This window comes from Choloepus didactylus, chromosome 3 (assembly GCF_015220235.1).
Source record: "Choloepus didactylus isolate mChoDid1 chromosome 3, mChoDid1.pri, whole genome shotgun sequence".
Lineage (NCBI taxonomy): Eukaryota > Metazoa > Chordata > Mammalia > Pilosa > Megalonychidae > Choloepus > Choloepus didactylus.
The window spans coordinates 102,564,067-102,585,272 of NC_051309.1; the positions used below are offsets into that span (position 1 = coordinate 102,564,067).

Sequence of the window (21,206 nt, forward strand, 5' to 3'; positions counted from 1 at the left end):
CCCTGACCTGGGAATTATGTACAATGGGCTATACTTATGAAACTGAGAGTCTGTGATCCAACTAGAGAAAATGCAACTTTTGTGTGCTTTATAGGTCAACATGCAGTTAATACAGGGTTCTTTTAGAAAACAGGTTCTGAAAATGGAACTTTATTCCATCACGTTTTTGAAAGAACGATTACTGCAAGACTATGTATACCTTTTTGTTTCAGTTTTCCTCTTTTACAGTTGATAATAGTACCAAACAGAACCCTTATATTATTTGCATTTATACCTACTGCCCTCCAGAAGTGCCCAGTTTTATGGAATACCGTCATTTCTGTATTATCCATTCTAGTATAGTAGGTTCTCATAACAACCATATTAACTTAGAGAAAGTGTGAACTTGAAACTTGAATGACATTTTGAAGTGTTTGTGTTATGAATTCCTGACTATGGTATTCATGCTTCTTTCAATAAGAAGATTATTTTATTTCCTCTTCTATTCCTTTTTGCACCTGTCTGTCATTTCAGAGACAGTTTAAATATGCTTCAACTGCAGTTAACATTTGACTGCCACTGAATTCATGGCACTGGATAGCGCTGAATTGAAATAAATCTGTTCATGTTAGCTTATCAATGCATGGACTTTAGATCTCTCTGGATCCTATGAATTGACGATGGTCACAGTTTTAATATTTTGGTAGTTTGTGGATTTAAAGGCAGTCATTAGACCAAAGGTTGAACACATACCAGGCATTCTTTTCGGCATTGTAGGTAAAAGTGGTGAAAAAGAATGATAACTCCCAGCTCTGCTGCACTTAATGTTCCGATAGTGGAAGTCATGCACAAAACAAACACATAAGGTAATAATGTAACTTAAAATAAGACTGATTTCTATGCACAAATGAAACAAGATAGAAGTACAGTGACTGTGGTTTCTGTGAGGAGCTATATTATCCATAGTGCTTAGGGAATGGCTTTCAGGCAGGTGATAGCAGAGCCAAGCTCTAGATGATGAGATGGTAGCCTTTGACTCCTTGCTGATCTCGTTCAATTATTTGTAGCACTTTACCTGAGGGAATATGCAAGATTCCATATAGTGCTCAATATAGGTGCAATGCCTGTCACATAGCAGATGCTCAGAGAATGTTAGCAGGATCCACAAAATAAATGAGTATTGATATATGATTTAAGAGAGGTTCTGTTGCCTCCAGTAGTGAAAGATTTTGTTTTGTATATTTTTGATTAAAATGTAATGTGAACCTCACATTGAATTTTTTTTCCCTGCAAATTAATTATTTATTTCATTTTATAGGTTTCAGAAGTGATCAGGAGAGTGGATGTACCTGAAGTGGATGTACCTGGTATAAATCAAGTAAGAAAAGAGTGCTTTTATTAGACCATTTTATGCTACAAATATCAGCAGTGTATTTTTTTTTTTTACTAGGTACTTTAAGTCAAGTCAGATTTGCCATTGATAGTACCCATTATACAAATTAAATCACTCTAAGGGAAAAATCATATTAATTATTTTGTATTTCAAGCTATACTGAGACACATAAAAGTGAGCTGATGTGTCAAAGCAATAACTTGAATTCCTGGGAGGTATTAGGGAAGGCAGAAAGTCAAATGGTGTAGAGGCCAATCAGAACTAGTCACTCTAGACTTTATTTACTGCCTTTAAAAGAATTATATTTGCACCCATTTTCAGAAGTCTCAAAAGAAGCCTGATCAACAGGTATGCCTGCAGCCACTTCACTTTGACAGATTTTTGGGGGGAGAGGAGAGAGAATGGAATTCTTTTATCTCTAAACACTTAGTGTTTGGAAGACATCCAAAGATTAGTAGATAGATAAACAGTTTTCAGTTTAGGCTTTAACATATTAATCTTGACCTGTTTCTTCTTGTTTTTACATTGAGAAATGCAGATTTAAAGATAGAAAAAAAAATAGTTAATTTGTTCCCAAACTAAGAATGGATTTGACTTCCAGTAAAGACTCATGTTAAATGTTGATGTTGCTCAGAGATCTGTTCTTGACCCTCTTCTCTTCCCACTCAGTTTACTTGTTTTCATCCACTCATCATCCACTTGTTCTCTTCTCAGTCAGTGTACTTGTTTTCAATTATTTTGATTCTATTCCCTGCTGCCCTTAAATCAGATCCTCATCATTTCCCAATTGGACTCAAACAATAGCTTCCTAACATCTGTCCAATTTTCCTCCTTTCTGACCTCTCTAACATTTCACCAGCAGAATGGATATCTGATCATATCACTCTCCCTTCAGTGGCCCCCATTGCCTCCAGGATTATGCCCTGAGGCATACAAAGCACTTCACCTTCATCGAGTCTTTTCCTGCCTTTCTAGTCTTACCAGTTGTCACCTCCCTTTCTGTCTCTACACCGATAACCTATAGATTTCTTCTAGCTCCTCAGTGCATCTGCTTGCTCCTTCATTCATGCTTCTGTTCCTTTGCATATGCTGTTCACTTTTCCTTGGATGTCATTCCTACCTTCTTTCTTGTTTACTTGGCAAGAATTTTATTTATCCTTTGGGATTCTGTTTGATGGAAGTCCCTCCTTCTCTGTGACACTTTTCCTGACAGGCACTTCCTCTTCAGTACTCTTATAGTTCCTTGAGCACCTCTCAATTTCCATTCTCAATATACACCTTAAACTGTTTGGAATGGTTCTCTCACAGTGCTTTGTAAACCCTTTCTGGGCAAACTTCTATTTTTCCCTCTTCTGTCTTTCATTTTCTTCTTAATCCCCAATCCGCAGCATATTACCTGGTAGTGATTCAGTTTTCATGTGTTGAATGAATAAATTGATATCTGCTCTGTGTTTATTAGCATCATGCTGTGTATAGTGGACAAAAATATATAAGAATATGATTTAGTTCCTGTTTTAATAGGTTATGATTTTATTTGGTGGACAAGACTTAGACTCATGAAATAATTAGGGAACACAGATATATATGGTATACAAATGACTAACTTATATTTTAAAAATATATATATGTTTTCACACACACACACACACACACACACACACACACACACACACACAGTGGGGTGGTTAGGAGAGCCAGAGTTCAAGTCTGATTTATGAAGTAGGCTCTATTGCCTGTGTAGGATTTTGGATAGGATGGAGAGAGAGTTGGTGTTGGGGCTGGCACTGTGATATGAGGCATGAGCCAAGCTGTGGTTATTGTATGGATGAGTTTTTCTCCTCCACATGTCTTGCCTAGCATATTTCCAGTAAATCTTAGACATTTTACATTGGCTTAATGTAAAGGCAAATGTTGGTAATTTTTATTTATAAAGAGCCAAAAATCAAATAAGGGGAAGTGTATCAATGGATGAAAGTTGTGGTGATGCTGGCTATGTATTGGAAAGAGATTAATCTATATTTAGATAAGTCTGGATTAAATAATTAAGACCTAAATGATTGACAATAAAAGACTTTTATGGTGAGAGTGAGGTAAGCCCTCTCTTTGGCGATGTTCTAAACAATAGTTGTAAGCAGTGTTTATTAGGTTCAAAGACATTATGGTTTGAACACTGTTGACTCTTGTGGGACCAATGAAGAGAAAACCAGAGATAAACAACAATAACAACAACAACAACAAAACAATCCAGATTCATTAGGTTTCAGGGGAAAAGTGAGAAAGGGCTTTGACCTGAGTTGTGTCTGGCCACTTGATAGAAGAGAAACCGGCTTCCGGGTAAGTCACAAAAGAGAAGACCAGTGGGGTTGTGCAGAAGGTTCATGTTTTTGTTTTCTAGCTGCTAAAACAACTATGATACAATGTGTTGGCTTAACAACAAGAGTATATTGGCTCACAATTTCAGAAGCTAGAAGTCATGCTTTCTTCTGGGTTGGTATCTTCTGGCTGGCAGTCAGTCTTTGTGGGTCCTTGGCTTTTCCATCACATGGCAATGCACATGGTAGGGTCCTCTCCTTTCTCCTCTTGGTTCCATTGAAGTCCAGTTTCTGGCTGCTCCCCATGACTTCTTTTCTCCATCTCACTTTCACTCTGCTTGTAAAGGACTCCAGTAACATGGATTAAAGCCCGACTTGATTCAGTTGGGCCACACTTTAAGTGAAGTAATATCTTAAGGAGATCTTATTTATGGTGGGTCCACAACCACCTGAATATGGATGAAGATCAAGACATGTCCAAACTGGGGTACGCATTTCAATCCACCACAGTTCATAAACTGAGCAGATAACTAGGTAAGTCTACAAAGGGTGAAAATCTTTAGCCACAATATGCAACTATAAATTTCTCACTTGCATGTTGAGTTCCCTGAGTACATTGAAGACAATGCTAACCCAATCTAGAACACATGAGGCAAAAAGAAAATTTAGGAAACATTTTGCCGTGTCCTTTCCTTTGTGTCCTGAGGTCCCTAACTGGTCTTCTTTCCACTTTTCAAAGTCTTTTTATGTCTGTTTTATATACGATGCCCAGGGTTCTTATTTGTATTTAATGGGGGAATAAGTGCTACTACTCCATCTTGTTCTGGAATCAGAATTTTTAAAGCCTCTGTTTGGTTCCTGGAATTTAGGATTGGAACTTGTTGAGTTGATAGCTTTTTATAGGTAGGGAAATAGTAGCCTCAAGATTGCTTGGACTCTGAGGCAGCACAGCAAATAACTGTAATAATAGCTTAACTGCTTACCACATATCAAACCCTCTATAAAAGCACATTTACTATTAATTTCCACAGTTTTCTGTTTCTGCAACAATCTTATGTGAAAGGGGAAAAAAGGCAAAGAGAGGTTTGTGAGATTTGCCTGAGACCCTAGACAATCTGATTCTATAATCTGAATTCTTAATTGCTGTGTTCCCTCTGCTATTTGAAAAATAAAAATTGTTTTGGTGCTCTGGCATCCTAAATGGGAGTCACCAACTTTCCACTAAAAGTTAAGGAAACTGATGATAGAAACAGATTCTTAAATTGATAGATTCTTAAGGAAATTCTCTACATGAGCCACAAAGAGCTACAACTACAAATTTTGTTTGTTTTCTCCTTTGCTCCAGAATTAATTTCCTGTATTTAAGGATATAACCTCACACTATGAATTACAACCAGGGTAATAACTAAACCCTTCAATGTAAAATTAATAGTTCTTGACAATATGGTGGACTGTGATATTATTAAGTTGTCATGAAACTACAATTTGATAGTGGACTTGAGTGTCAATTGGACTTACATATTTGGAAATTTTCCTAGAGTAATGCAGTACTCAGTTTGTAAAATTCATGAATGTTATTACTTAAAACCAGGTCCGAAGCAGACTTTCTGACTGACTCACTCACTCACTAGTTCAGTAACTGTACCATACATTTAGAGTAGTGTTCTTAATTTGTCTGAAGTCCTTCATATAAGCAATCAGATAGAGGTGCATACTGCTATCACAGTGTGATTTGTAGGCAAAAAATTCATTTATTGTTTTACAGATTTTAGGGATAGAGGTTATATTTTCTGATTTTTGTAATTTGATTATAACTTTTTCCAGATATCACCTTGGAAATTATAGTTTTTTGGTTTAACTCACTTTAAAGTCAAAGCCATTTTAGGACACCTTTGCCACTGTTGAAGTTAGCCAACACTCATGAAATTACCTGGTGAACTTCGGCAGTATTCTAATTAGTCACTGTGGTCAGTTCTTTAACTTGAGTTGTTTGTTTTGAATCAGATATTATTACAAATTAATCTGACACTCCATTTCTTTTTTGTCTAGGAACTAGGTCAACAATATTAATGCATTTTACAGATTATTATTGTGTTTTAAAGATCAAATATTTGTGAAATAAAACAAGAATTGTTCAGGATTCAATTAGGCAACTAAATAATGCTTGATCATTTTTCCATCTGACTTCTTGTAAATTGAGGCTTTTACAGTATTGCTTATGGGATTGTCAACATGTCACGGTCCCTGGGGATAAAAGTTTTGTAGTCTTGGAAGAACGTTGCTTTCTTAAAGATGTTTTTTTGGTATTTATATTTGTTGACAAGTGAAGAAATAGTATTACTGAGTTTTATAGTGCATATAGGCCGTGTTAATGTGAGGCTGCTGGACTGCTAGTGAATACTTAGTTTATTACTCAATTCAGTGTCTCTTTATCATATTGCCAGCTGCACACTAAGGCCATTGTAGTGATTCTGAATTTTTTCCTCTCCTTTATGCTGAATTGAATATATTAGCAAGCTCTGCTATTTCTTTTTCTGGTGATCTCCCAAGTTCACCCCTGTTGTTCATTTTCACTTTCACAATCCTTTCAAGGCTTTCATCCTTGAATGCCTGGATTTTGTCACAGATTCTTAACTGATTTCTCTACTTCTAGTTCTTCCAACCCCTGCAGAGAAGTTACTCTGAATTTTGAGGTACATGGTTGTATGTACATTGTAAGATGCATTAAATGCTTGTTGATTGGTCAGGAAAGTGTTCTCAGAGATAGAAAGTCAGATCCCTCTTTGGATATTGGAACTTTTAATGATGAAACTATATATTATATTTCATGTTTTGGGAAAAATCCTATGAAATTCAACTAGGTTCTTTCTCCATGCACCAATTTATAAGACAGTGTTCACTTTCTACATTTTAGTCATAAAACCTGTGCCCTGGCTTTCCTATGGGTCACCTAAGAAAAAGAAATAACATTCTGGTTACTTAGAGTGAGTAAATATCTAGTAGTTAAAAATAGTAAAGGTAAAATTAAATTTTACTCATAGAGATTTTCCCTTTTTGTTTATAAAATATGTTTAGATATGTAAAAAAAAGATGGCAAAAATTTAACAGGTGGTGAGGGTAATGTAAATAAGTCAAAGAAAGAAAAGTTAGCATTTTCTGTAGGATCACATTTCTTTGGGTTTGTGGAATGAATGTGTAATGATTCATTTTTCTAGGCTTATTTTCAGTGGATTGCTGTGTGCTTTCAGGAAGGAAAATGACAGTGCTAATCTCATTCTAGTTGCTTTTTCATTGAAGTTCTTTCCATAAATTTAGAATTGTTGATGCTACAAAGAATGTAGTGAATGTTATGTGAACATTCACTTGCCTTTGATTGTTTTGTGTCTCAAGCATCACTCATCCATTTTCAACAGGTATTCTGCCAGCTGTGTCCAAAATATTTTAAATGATTTAGAATCTGTTTCCAGACTTACCTTGTGGTAGCTGTTAACCATAAATGAGGTCTCTGATTATATAGTTCTTTGGCACAGACGGTAGTTCAGAGAAAAGAACTAGTCCAATTAGAGGTCTACCTTCATGTTGTTATTACTTTGGAAGTAGGAATAAGTGGGAGGACTAAGACACATAGTCTAAGTGTATATGTAGGGAAATATCTAATTCTTTCTCTGCATATATTCAGTAGTGTTTTGAGAACTACAATGATCCTAAGGCAATGCACTATCTTCAATCATCAAACCTTCCACTATTAAACACTGACTTGATCCTTTAACCAGATATTTAAACAACCAGACCTCTCCATTCCAAAAATATCCCAGTATTTGTAGTTTAATGCGGTGGCGAAGAGAGCTGGCCCTGGAGTTTGCCTGGATATGAATTCTTGCTCTTCTACTTGCTAGTTGTGTAATATTGGGTAACCTGTATAACATACCATTCCTTCTTGTTCTCAGCCCTAACGATTTATGTGTAGATTTGTTTGACGGTTAAGTGAATTAATATGTGTACATTGCTTAGCTCAGTGCCCTGCACAGAGCAAGTGCTCCATGAGGCTTAGTTCTCATCATTCTGATGCCTGGGCCTTCCATAGCTGATGGGACTATTGTGGGAAAAGGAGACTTTATATATCTCTGTTTCTTGTGCTCTTCATTTTAAAGTTAAGGAAACTGAAACTGAACACTGTAAATGACTTGTTCAAGATTAAACTATGGATGTATCGTAATTTTTTCAAGCATTGCACAATGGATGGACATACATCCTTGGACAGCTTGAAGTTTTTTGCAAGTGTAAAAAATACCGTGCTTGGTACAGAGTTTCTGTTCACGGTGGTGGAAAGGTTTTGGTAGTGGATGGTGGTGGTGGTAGCACAACATTAACAATGTAATTAACAGCACTGAATTATATTTGAACGTGGTTTTAAGGGGGAGATTTTAAGTTGTGTATATGTTACTAGAATAAAAAAAATTTAAGCTATAGGACCATATAACACAAACAGTGAACCATAATGTAAACTATGGACTATAGTTAATAGTATAATTGTGATAATATTGTTTTGTTGTAACAAAGGTACCACACTAATGCAAAGTGTTAATAATAGGGAAAACTTTGGAGTATATGGGAACTATGTATTTTCTGCATGATTTTTCTGTAAACCTACAACTTCTCTAATAAAAGCAAAAAAAAAAAAAAAGATTAAACAATGGTTAGTGAAAAATTGGGGGCTAGAATTTAGGCCTTTTTTAGTGTACTGAATCAGTGCTGTTTTTATCTCAAGAAGATTAAAACAACTTTAATAGTTAAAATTTACATGTTTGATTTTCAAAATTTCTCTTTAATTTGGAATTTAACTAAAATGCTGCAAAATATATAGAGTAAAAATGCTTGTTATTCAGTCTTTAAAAAGTCTTTTTAAAAAAATTCTCAGTTGGAAAATGGTTTCATGCAGCTTTGTAATAAAAGAATACTAAAATGAGGATAACCCGTCTCTTCTATGTCTTTTGCTGACCCAGTGTTTGAAACCACTTAACATTCTATGCCATAAAAAAATGACAGCAGTTTTGAAGTACACAGGTAAGCTCTTAAAATTAATATTGCAATACTGCTTTGCATTTCTCTGGAGAACATGATTATTCAATTTTGTCATGTTTACTATGTAGATGTGTATGATAACTAAAGAGAAATTGTTTTATTTATTTAGAGGACCTTGTATAGTTTCCCCTGAAGGATCCTAACTGATGTATATGTAATTTTTGCAAAGCGTTGTGGTTCACAGTAGGGCATAAGACAGTGCGCTGGTGATATTTGTATTCTTTTTGGTCGTTCCAGTGATGTGAGGCTTATCGAAGGCAGAAATAGAAAAAGATCCTAATTACCTGTTCTTGGTCATTTTTTAAAATGAGCTTTTCCTCTTATTGTAATGTTACTACAATGTTTATAGTGCAACCTGTATACCTACATTGACTAGAGAGATTGAACGGCTTCACTGTCCAAGACGTAATAGATTTCAGCCTTTTTCTGTGACATCATTATTATAGTAGAGTGCTTTAAGGATATGAACAGCTGCTGTACTCTTTTGTGAGTTTTATATTATGAACTGTAACAACCTTTTCAGCTCTATAAAAGTGATAGGACAGCTTGATGCTTAACAAATGAAGCCAAACTCTGAGCTGTGAAACTATTAGCAGATCCAGCTAATGGGCCCCATGTATGGAACATTTCATAACACAACAGGGGAAAACAGAGGCAGTGGTCATTAGCACATTGCTAAATGTTTTTCTTTACCTCTTGTTCAGTGTAACTTTGTAGAATCAATATGGAATTGCAGCTTGTGTCAGTACATGTAGCATATCCTAAATTGGATTTTATTTTGAAGCTTGGATCAGATATTCCAGCTTATGAATATTACATTTTCCAGCTTTTAAATAGAAAAAAAGGAAGTATTTGTACTTGCAGATCAAAAATAAAAATGCTTACTCTTATACAGGACATATTCTAATATGATGATGGGTAGAAATCTCTTGGCTCAGCATGTGTGAAGTAATTAGGTATAGTGTTATTGGAAAAATTGTACCTCTTTCTAATATGCTTAATAGTAAAGCAAAAATAAAGTATTTTAACAGAGCAATTTTAATTTTATAGGTCTACCTGAAAAGTTCTTTATATACTATGTTCTGCCTCATCAGAACTTTTCTTCTGGGATAATAATTTATTACTGTAAATTGCAGTACAATCTGTGCACCTTCCATGTGTTTACTCTAGTAAAAAAAATAGCCACGTAATAACTTTGAACTAATGTCTTCTCCTGAGATACTTAAAATCCTACAGAGTGTTTTAAACAGAGATATCAAAATTCCTTACATGGGAAAAAATTTAAAAGAATATCTTTTTATAATTCCCTATTTCTTTATCATAAATCTAAAATCCTGTAATAACAATGATTTTACAAATATTCATGTATAATCCTTGCTAAAAGTAGTGAGTACTGCCCTGGAATATTAGTGAGCATATTTGAGTTATCTCCTAAGAATCCTTCGGCAACTAATTCTGATTTTTTAGATTGTTGTTATCACTATTTTTAAGAATGGGAATTAATTGGCTCTCATTTGGCAACATAATATAAAATATTTATTTTTCTTTTTCACCTTCCCATTGCAGAATGAAAGGAAAATTGTTCGTGACTTTAATAAATATCAACTCTTTATTTTGTCAGAGAAAGTAGTTTTAAACTTCTATCAATTTTATCATCATTTTCATTTACCACCCAACTGACATGAGAATTTTATAGGTGAGAAATCCAATACATAGATTTAAAAAATGGCAGATACATATGTACTATTGACTCTGGGAATAGCTCTTATAGTTGCTCTGGAGCAAATTTGAAGTGAGCTGCATGCAATTGATTTTTCAGTGACAAGAATTGACTCCTTGGTATATATTGCTAGGAATAACCTCATATTAGTTTATCCTGTCACGTAAAAATAACAACATTAAGTAAATATGCCGTTGCCTTTCAAATACCAAATTTTGAGGTTAGAACTCATAATTTATGCCATGATATTCAGAAGAGCAAATTCAGGCAGAATACCTGACTTTTAGTAGAAAAGATGTAGTGTCATAATCTATCTATTCTTTCAGTTAAATTTAGATTGATTCGTATCACTCAAAAATGAGAAATATGATGATATGTATAACTGAAAAAATAAGTCTGGGAAGAACCATGCAAAGAATGCACCCATATAAAGAACTGCAGTAATAATATTTTGAGTCAAGAAAAGTCCAGACATAGCTGCTGGATTGGCTTAACACAGCTCATATGATATGTCTTAGTGAAAGTATCTTTCACAAATTGGGTGAAGTGAAAGATTGGCCAGTATAAGATTGCTAAGGAATATTGATCTTTAAAATAGTCACAGTTCTCCTTAGATCTTTGAGCTAATTCATGGCTATCACTCATGTATATTAGTCTTATTTTTCCATTAGATTGAAAAGTCCTTGAGGCTGGAACATTTCTTTACTTGTAGCCCCCTGTGATTGGGAACAGTGGGTGTTTGATACACATGTGTAACCAAAGTAATGTACTTGCTAGGCAGTCAGGATTTTGGAGGGAAAAGTCACAAACCTTTGTATGATTGATTCAGTAGGAGAAGTAGATCACTATGGTGTAGTAAGATTTAGTTTTCTGGCCTGGCCTGTCTCCTTTCACAGCAGTCCTTCATGTGATTTTGCTCCATTCCTGAAAAGGAGGCCTTGATCCCAAACCACGGTTGCCCTGACATATTACATATGCCCGAGTTTCACCCAGGATTTACTAAATCATAATCTCTGCCTTGGCATGTATATAAGTGGGGAGATGATATTGGGGATGGGTTGGGGAGGTTGTGAACCCTGCCTTGCTAAGGAGTGTGGGTGTTGCTTTCCAGCCGAGTGGGGAGGCTGTGCAAGTTTTTACTCAGTTTATTTGTGTTCTCTGATAACAGCGAAAGAAGGTAGGCAAAGTTGTGATTCTGGTAATTAAACATGTCTTTGTTTTCTGAAATGTGTAAGTTAGATGAGATGGATTTGTCAATAGAATTGAATTCTGAAAATAATAAAAGCTAGAGCCAGTTAAAAGACTAGCCTTTCCTTTCAGGGATGGATTTATATTTGTAATTTGTCTGCACATGAAATTCATTCATTCAGTAATGCTAATTGTGTGCCTACCAGGTACCAGAAACAAATTATGTTACCTCCTCAGAGAAAATAATTTAATCTTACTGAACTACTGTCTCTGTGAAATAATTAAATTAGTTTATTTTGAATCAGGCCAAGGGTAGCTTCCTTAGGACCTTTTAATTGAAAACAATAATGTGTTAATTATATCTATTTCTCTTTTATACATTCCTCTCATACATTGACATTTAAAGGTAAATGTAATTTTAGAAAGTCACAATTACATTAACTGTTTTTTTTTTTTTTTTACAAAAACATTTGGTTTCATTATCAAGTACAAAAGAATGTGCCACAGTATGCCTAATATCACTTTTGCAGTTTTTATGTCTCGTCTCCAACTCCTGCTGTGTGTGTGTTTGGAACAGGTTGCATGCATAATAAGAAGCCTTATTATGGGGAACAAATAAGTAAGTATCTTTAAGACTTTGGTGTAAGTATTTGCCATCACATTCCTTTCTTCATTGCTATTAAAATATTGGTGAGGATTCCCTTTATGGAACATATTTTTATGATAAGGTAAAAGTATCTGAAGCTAGTTCAACTTTTACTAGCAGACAATAAAAACAGAGTACTTGCAGTAGGCTTTCACTTAATTTCCTTTAATAATAGCCTGAGATCACAGGGTGAACTTACTTATTCAGGGCGTAGTGGTTTACTGAAAGGAAAAGCAGTTTAGCATTTTAATCATGTCTCTGTAAGTCTTACAAATTATAGGTCCTTCACCAAGTTCCTTAAATAAATTGCCTAACCAAGTCTCAGTTTTCTCATCTATACAATGGGTATATTAATTCCTATATGATATAGTCACTAGGTATAAAATGACCTTTGAAAAATAAGCATTTGACTTAAAATTGAGTCTTAATAAATGTACTTTTCCTCAAAGAAATGATTCCAGCCTCTTTATAGGAGCATGAATGAGCTGTTATATAATGAGCATGTCACATGTAAATATCATGAAGCCAAAAAGTTCTTTTATAATGTTCCAAGTGCAAAAAGGAAAGCATATTGTATGAAATAGACTCCAAATGAGCTAGAAAACTATACTGCACTCTAATCCCACCCTTTGTCCAATTACCTTGCTTACTTATTGTTATAATCTGTAACATTTTGTTTTTGTAAAGGTTTTTCCAGAATACTTTTAGATCATTAATAAATTCAACCCTATGGCAACTCTATTTTAAGATCCCATCATTTCCTGACACCTCTCTGATGCTGAACCTTTATTCTCTTTGTTGCTTCTTTAATTTCCCTTTTCTTGAGAAGGGAGAACCTTACCTCCTCACAGTCCTTATCCTCACACACAATTGCTTAAGTTCAGCTCTTTCAAACAAGCTACTATATGCTGTCCCTTTTCAGGAAAATTCGGTAGCCTTTTCCCTTACCCAGAGCAGGGAGGTCAGATAGGAGATGCACTAAGTTGTGCTTTTATCCTTTTTCAGTACTCTCTATGATCAAACCAAACAGGTTTACTCCTTGGATCCCAAACAAATCATCCTCATTCCCACACTTGGCTCTACTGATTCATTTTTCTCTGTCTGAAATGTCTTTAGCCTTTCTTTTTTGCTTATATACGTCATGGTTGAGTGAAAGGAATGAGACTGCCTATATTTCAGATACTGGCTATACAACCTTGCAGCCTTGGCTAAATCATTGAACTTTTTACCTATACAATGCAAATCATATAGCTGCCACATATGGCTGCTTAGTTAGTGCATTGTACAGCTCTGGGGACTCCACTAACATAGACTACAATATGTGGAATGCACAACCTCATTTGCAGAGTTGAAAATTACAGGTTGAAAATTAAATGAGCCCATAAAGAGCAATGGTTTAACCTAATGATCAGGAGTATGGACTTGAGAGCCCAAGTCTCTGGGATTATAACTCAGCCCTTCCTCTGTATTATCTTCAGCAAACTATTGAATGTTTCCTTGCCTCACTTTCCTTGTATTTAAAATGGAGACAGCAGTGGCAACCTTATAGGTTATTCTGAAGATTGAATGTGCTAATATTTATGAAGCTCTTAGAATACCTGGCATGTATTGAATGCCCAACGTATGTTAGCTATATTTCTTATTGTATGAAATTATTTAGTATGGTGCTAGATGCTGTTACTGATAGTTTTTACTATTATCATTATATAAGACGTACCCTTTACATTCACTGTTCTTCTTCAGGAGGTCTTTTTTAACCTCCTTAAATTTCTGGTATCTTTCCTTCTTTAGAATTCCACATGGCAAGAATTATAGTAGGTTATATGATTTAGCTTGGAACATTTGGTTCTTTGTATTATGATATCTTTTTTCCTCTAGTTAACTGGAAGACACTTGAAGGCCAGAACCATGATCTGTATCTGTATGGTTCTCAGCTTTTAGCACTCTTTGCCTTGCCTCTGGCTGGTGTCTGCCCTCTGATCTGAAGGGAATTGCTCCCCTCAGAACTTGTGGTTTGAGAACCAGAAATTATAGCAGAAGCTGTTTACTTATAGCCTTTTCTTCTAAGGAGAAGAAAATAACAATCCATTTATTTATATAAAGAAGTTTATAATCCATTTGAGGAGACAAGATTAACATACATGTGATAATAATGTTCATACATCAACTTGGCCAGTTGATGGTGTCCAGTTGTCTGGTCAAGCAAGCACTGGTCTGATTGTTACTGTGAGGATATTTCCTGGATTTAAATCATCAGTAAGGTGATTGCTTTTGTGGCTGATTACATCTCCAGTCAACTGAGGACATTGCCTCTAACAATGAGAGAAATCTGATCCAAACTCTCAAAGGCCTTAAAGGAAGAAATGATGATTTCAGCAACCAGAAGAGAGAATTTTACCTCTTCTTCAGCCAGCCAGCTTTTCCTGGGGAATTCATCAAAAACCTCCATCAGAGTTCTGATCTTACAGCCTGCCCTACAGTTTGGATATGCCCATCCCTTTGGTTCTGTTTCCCTAAAGAACCCCGACTAATATAATACACAATAGTGAAGAGTCGAAATTGTAATTAAGTGCTAGGATATATGGTCAGACTAACAAAGCAGTAGGAGTTTAGAAGAGAACCATTTCAGTAAGAGCTGGGTTAGTGAGAAGAGGCTTCATGTGGGGTACAACTTAAATGGAGTATTATGAGAATATATAAAGAAGAACAGTGCTGATAATGTTTATGTTAATTCTGTAGCAAATACTAACATTAATCCTAGGAACAAACACTAACAAGATGCATGTTATGCTAAGCACTATTCTTCATGTTTTACATGTATTAAGTCATTTAATTCTTATAATAATTTTGAGGCAGTAACTACTATTATCCCCATGTTATAAATGAGAAATCTGATGTTGCCGATAGATTTTATTAATTATGATCATGATTACTAGTTTTACTTTATTTTCTAAGTTCACAATAAAATAAAAGCATTTATAATTACTCCATGTCCAACATTTGAAATTATATTCCATAATGCTTTCTTTAACAGTCCTGCCTGGTATCATTCCTTTTCTTATAAAGGTTGTTTTTATGATGCTCCCACCCCACAAAGACATAATATAATTATCAAAAACAACAAACAACAAAAGATATAAGGCTTTCATGTTTTGGAATGTGGGGTAGCTTATTTGAACCTTTTAAATTTTATGTCAGTACTTCAGATTTTAATGGTTTCTTATTTGTATGATTAAAAACAACTGGTAATGCTCATCCCAAAAGAGGAAAAGAATTAAATATTGAGTTTGCGAAATGTTTATGGTGGTGGAGTTCTGGATTTAATTTTTAGCTCCTTGGGTACCAGCAACAGACCAGTAGTTGGTTTTTAACAACTTTGATAAATTCAGCATGCTCTTATCAACTTTATAATATAAATTGTGGATCAGATCCCATCAAGTGGTTTTTTTTGGCAGCACTTTGGTGGAAATAGACTTTGATTTTATTGTGTTGTTTAAAGAAAAAAATAATTGAAATTACTGTATCTTTTTTTTATTCTTCAAAGAGGCTGTCTCAGTTTCAATTTGATTTGTTTGTAGCAATTTCTTTTTCTAATATATGTAAGGCTGTATTCATTGTGACATAAAAGGAAATTGTGTAGTTTCAAATAGAAATGGAAATTATTTGAGAGTCAGCTAAATATGGACACAAACTTGATTGTGATGAAAGCTGATAAATAGTCTTTTAAACTTTAGATACTATATTGATAACACTCAGCATTCAAAGACTATTATTGATTTATTCATTTGCCAAAATAACAGATAATCATTAGGGCAAATGTGTGAGTCCTCTAATCGAGGTATTACCTGTCTTTCTTCTCATTCATAGATCTTGCTGTGGATTACTGTTAACAATCCTGTGTTTGAACGTGGCTGTGAAACTTGATGCCTCACTTAGGAGGCCTCCCTTCCATGGCGGTATATGAGGTGTGACTATAAAGTGTGAGACTGGTTTCCGTTTTATAGACACGCTGTGTACATAGTCTGCCTCCCGTTTGGTGTTTTTTTCCTTTTGCATTGTGTGTGTGGGTGAATGTATGTACGAGTTCTTTTTGGCTCTTCTTTTTGCCATTTTCTTTAAAGAACATTACTTTGTGATGTTTAAAATGAGTTCTAGGAATTGCCGTGATAAGTTGCTATTTCATTTGCACGTTTCCCCTAGAAGTTATTATCTGCACTGCACCTTTAGGTGAGAACCGTTTTTCTTTGACTAGCCCACTTTTCTGTGTTCATTCATCTCATAGAGAGGCTTCATAGATCATTTTGTGGTCAGTGGTTCTTTACTTAATTCTACCCCATCAGAGCTATGATGTAACATATAACTTCATTCAGTGAATTAAAGTATTTTACCAACTCTAAGATATAAGACACATTCAAATTTCAGAGTGTTAAAATGTGAAAAGGTTCCTGTAGTCATAGTGAAATGTTATTGATTTTAAGACCAAAATGTTACTGATTGTAATATATATCTTGATTTCAGACATGTTAAATGTAAAAAGAAAAATCAGATTTTTACATCATAAAATATGGTAAGTTTTATTAGGTCCTGGTTACTGTGGGTTACCATGATATTTGGTATGAATAACCATAATATAGATGGAACCCCGATAAACATATATGTGCCAAATTCCATTCTTTGAGCATTTCTGAAAACAACTCTTTTAAGTAGGTAATTATAAATTATGGAAACTGACTACCACACATACTCTTAAAAATATATAAAATAAAGGAAGAAAAATGTTTTCTCAGTTGTGAATCTATCATTCATCAACACTTTACTGAAAAACTAGTACTAGTAGTAAAATGTTATATTTGGATCATTCATGTATGGTCAGTATAACGTAATCATGAACTTTGGAAGAAATCAGATCCAGGCTCTAGTATGTATCTCTGAGACTTGGAGCAAATTACTTCATTTCTCTCAGTTTTCCCACCTAATAACAACACCTTCCTCATTGAGCTGTGTTGATTCAGTTATTACAATAAGGAAGGCACTTTATGCATATGGACATATGGCAGGTTTATTGTGTTATTATTCAAAAATGTTTATTGTTTGTAATAAGGTTGTGATTGTGTCTGGTGTCAAATTGAGTGATGTAAGTAATAAATGTCATTGTAGTCTGAAATGAGAGAACTCAGCTCAGGCTGGAGAGGTCAGGATAGGGTACAAGAGAAGATTAGAGTTTTAACTGGGATGTGAGGGTGGTCATGTGAGTTTAGGCAAAAGAATTACAAAGCAAGGTTATAAAGAATATTTAAAATCTTGAGTTTGGAATGAGCATAATATGGTTGAAAAATGTGAGAAAGTTGATTTGGCTGGAAAACAACTTCAGATTTGGAAGTCATGAGAGGTAAAGTGTCTATAGGATAAGGGACACCAGACTTCAGAGTCACTTGAGCCAGGCTGAGGTGTTTTAACTCTGTTCTAGTGATGGGTTGCTCATATTAAAGATTTTTGAGCTGAAGAGTGGCATGAAAAAAATTTTGGAGGTTCACATAAATTGTTTACTAATTTTTGTATATTTTTAATATAAAAAGTAAGCATGCATTAATATATCACATATTAAAATAATTTAATATCTTTCAAAGCATTTGAAATGACCTTGTTAGTAATCCATGATAATGCTTGGGTAGAATTAAGGATTAGCAGCCTCATAAGACATGTGGAGAACCCTTCAATGATGTGTTCAAGTGGTCACCCACTTCTTTCCACCCACCCCTTCCTGCACCCCTTCTTTGTGGATAACATCGTAGGACCCTTCTAGACCCATTCACTTTGGAATCATGGGTAATCCTGGAGAGAGTCAGTAAACATTTTACAGAGACTCCTGAAAGTTGAATATTGCTTTGGATCATTAAAATATTTCTTCTCACATTTCTGTTAAGTATTTTTAGCATTATTATTGTCTGTGCCACATTGGCTGTCTTTATAAGGATGGCACTCTTTCTTGAACTGTAATATAAAATTTCATTAGAAAATATGTAGTTGGGTTCCATTTCATAAAGTTAATTTACTTCACAGAGCTTTCGAAATGCTTTGGTCAGTGAAGTTTTGATCTTTGATTAAAATATCAGGTAATCAAAATATTATGTGAGTTGAGAGATATCTGAAATGAAATCTAGGATAGAGAGTATAATGTTGGTTGCAACTTAGAAAGGTTTGTGCATTATTTATTATTTTTGAGATTCCTTTAAAAGTAAAAATAAAAAGGCCTGTGTGAGAGATAATTTAAAACTTAGGTTTCAAAATAACCGTTAAATGAATTGTCTGCATATTTTCAGTGTCAAAATAAAAACTTAATAACTCTTGAATTATTGTTTAAATTGAGAGTGTCAACACAAATTGAATGATTACCTCCTAAAGTCCAATTTTCTTAAGTTAGATGCTAACTTGGGATGCTAAATTTTTATCTCTTTTTTGCTAATATGAAGCATTGAGACACTTAGCAAATCTTTTTGTTTTAGGATGGCAGTTTTAGTGATAAGTCAGCTTTTAAAGAAAATCAAATTATATCTCAGTAAAAGGAAATATTGTATTTGTATTACTTGTTCTAAGTGAAGTGGACTCCTCATTATAGCTAAAACTCTCACTTACCATAAATATAATTTCACAACATAAATCTCCTGTATACCAGACTCCTTAAGAGATCTATATGTTTGGACATCTTTGTTTTTCCTACTCTTTATGCCAATTTGCCATTTTTAGCAACAACCCAAAGTCAGTGGGGTCAGTTTCTTACATGTCCGTGTGTCTTCAGAATAGTCAATAATGATTTTTAAATGGAACAGGAGAGAAAAATATTTGGCATTCTGAGGCAAATTAGGTCTGAGGGTCTGCTTTAATTTTAAAAACAAAAGCTTGACTGTTTCTAGCCAGAAAACCAAATATCTTGGAGTTAAACATGGAAAATGTTTATAGCGTTGTGTAGTTTTATTACTACAGACAGAAGGAAAACAGTTTATTGAGTAACTTTCAGCCAGTAAGAAATGTTATACAGGGCCAACAATCAAGAGATGAACAAAAAACATTTTCTGTTTTAGGGAGAGTGAATGATGAAGGCTCACGATATTTAGATATTCCCTTTGAAACAAGTGTAATCTTTTTTGGCTTTTCTATGACAGTAGGCAGCTAGCCAAGTAGAAAGGTTTTGTAAGTTACAGGATTGTCGTTAAAGTGAAGGGTCATGCCCATTTTTACCTTTCCTTCTTCCTACTTGCTGGAATGCTGTGGCTGGGACTCAAGCAGATATCTTGAACCAAGAACCAGAAGCCACAAATTGAGGATGGTGAAAATATACTATAGAAGAAGCAAGGGCCTATTAGAATTGTGGAGCTGAAATACCAGACCTATAGATTTTGTTTACAATGAGAGAGACATGAACTTCTGTCTTGTTTAAGGAGCTGCTATTTTAGGTTTTTGGTTACTCATGCTGAGCATACTAATGACTAATATGTCTACCTCTCCCCACTCTATGTAATCCAGCAGTCAGAAGACTGTGGCCAACTGCCCAAGTCTGGTCCACCACCTGTTTTGTAAATAAAGTTTTATTGGAGCATGACCATGGCCATGTGTTTACGTATTGTCTGTGGCTGACAATGACTGCTTTCCTGCTATAATCTCAGAGTTGAGCAGTTGTGCCAGAGACCATATGGGCCACAAAGCCCAAAATGTTTATGATCTGGCCCTTTATGGAAAAAGCTTGCCAATCTCTAATCTAGTCGATCAACAGACCTCATTTATTTTTCTCTGAAAATGTCTCTTTTTCTTTTTTCTGTATTCTTAATGATCTCTTTACCTCATTTGAACTATTTTAACTGCCTTAAAGAAAGCTTTCTTAAATCATTTGTAATTCTATCATTCATCCCTTCTATCAGATATACTATAACATAGTAACCTTTTTAAACATAGTTCACATTCTGTCACTTCTCTGACCAGACATTTTCAGTGATTTCATATTTTCTACATCATCAAATCATAACGTTTTTGCTTATCTCTTATGACTCTATATTCTTGCTCTACTGTAGCATGCTGACAGCTTTTCATATTCATTTATTAATTAGTTCATTTAACAAACCTTGTAAATGCCAACATATATTAGGAGAGTTAAGACAAGTCCTCAGTTCTAGTGTTATCCTTTGTTTGTAAAATATTGGCAGTTTCTGATTGGTCTCTTTGCACCAGTCTTCCTGATTTGGGTCTGTCTTCCACTCTGCTTTCTGGGTGGGCTTACTGGAATGCAGTTCTGATCAGGTCACACCCCTGATTACAACCTTCAGTGACTCCACGTCACCTCCATGGCTGGCCCTACAGATTAAATCTCAATTTGGTAGCATAACATGCAAGGCCTTGTGCGATTTGGCCCCTGCCTATGTTTGTAACTGCATTTCTTCTCTGAGACTGTCACCTTATACTTTATCCTCAAGGAGGGCTTGCAGTTTCTTGAATTGTCCATGATCTCTCCAATTTCTGTTCCTTTTGTCCACATGATGGCTCTGTCTGAAATATCTTTCTTTTCTGCTTTCCCTGTCAACCTTTTCTTGCAATAGCAGTGTGCCCTTAATAATCCTTCCTAGATAAAGCATAAATGCCATCTTTATTGTGAAGTGTCCCTGTCCCCTCCTTCTCAGTTCATTACTACCTTCTCTGACTATCATAAAGCCTTTGCATACCCATTATCAAGCACGTCTATTTGTAATAGCTGTTGGTTCACACAGTCACTTCACCTCTACTAGGCAGTGACTCCCTGGACTGGAGTCTCCTGGACATGGTGTTTTCCTTGCATCTCTCAACTTTCTCTCATGGCAATTATTGTAGTTGTACTTTTTATTTATTTGTGATATTATTAGA

General features: G+C 34.9%; 1 protein-coding gene across 6 annotated transcripts in view; it reads left to right on the plus strand.

Annotated features, from left to right (window-relative positions):
* Positions 1-21,206, plus strand: part of BMPR1B (bone morphogenetic protein receptor type 1B) — a 427,170-nt gene that overhangs the window by 201,871 nt on the left and 204,093 nt on the right. For 5 of the 6 annotated variants that reach the window (XM_037830282.1, XM_037830285.1, XM_037830287.1 and 2 more), the window contains one exon: positions 1,298-1,357. The exons of the other annotated variant lie outside the window; for it this stretch is intronic. The gene's annotated coding sequence lies outside the window, so the exon portion shown is untranslated. The remainder of the gene's footprint in view (positions 1-1,297; positions 1,358-21,206) is intronic. 6 annotated transcript variants of the gene reach the window in all.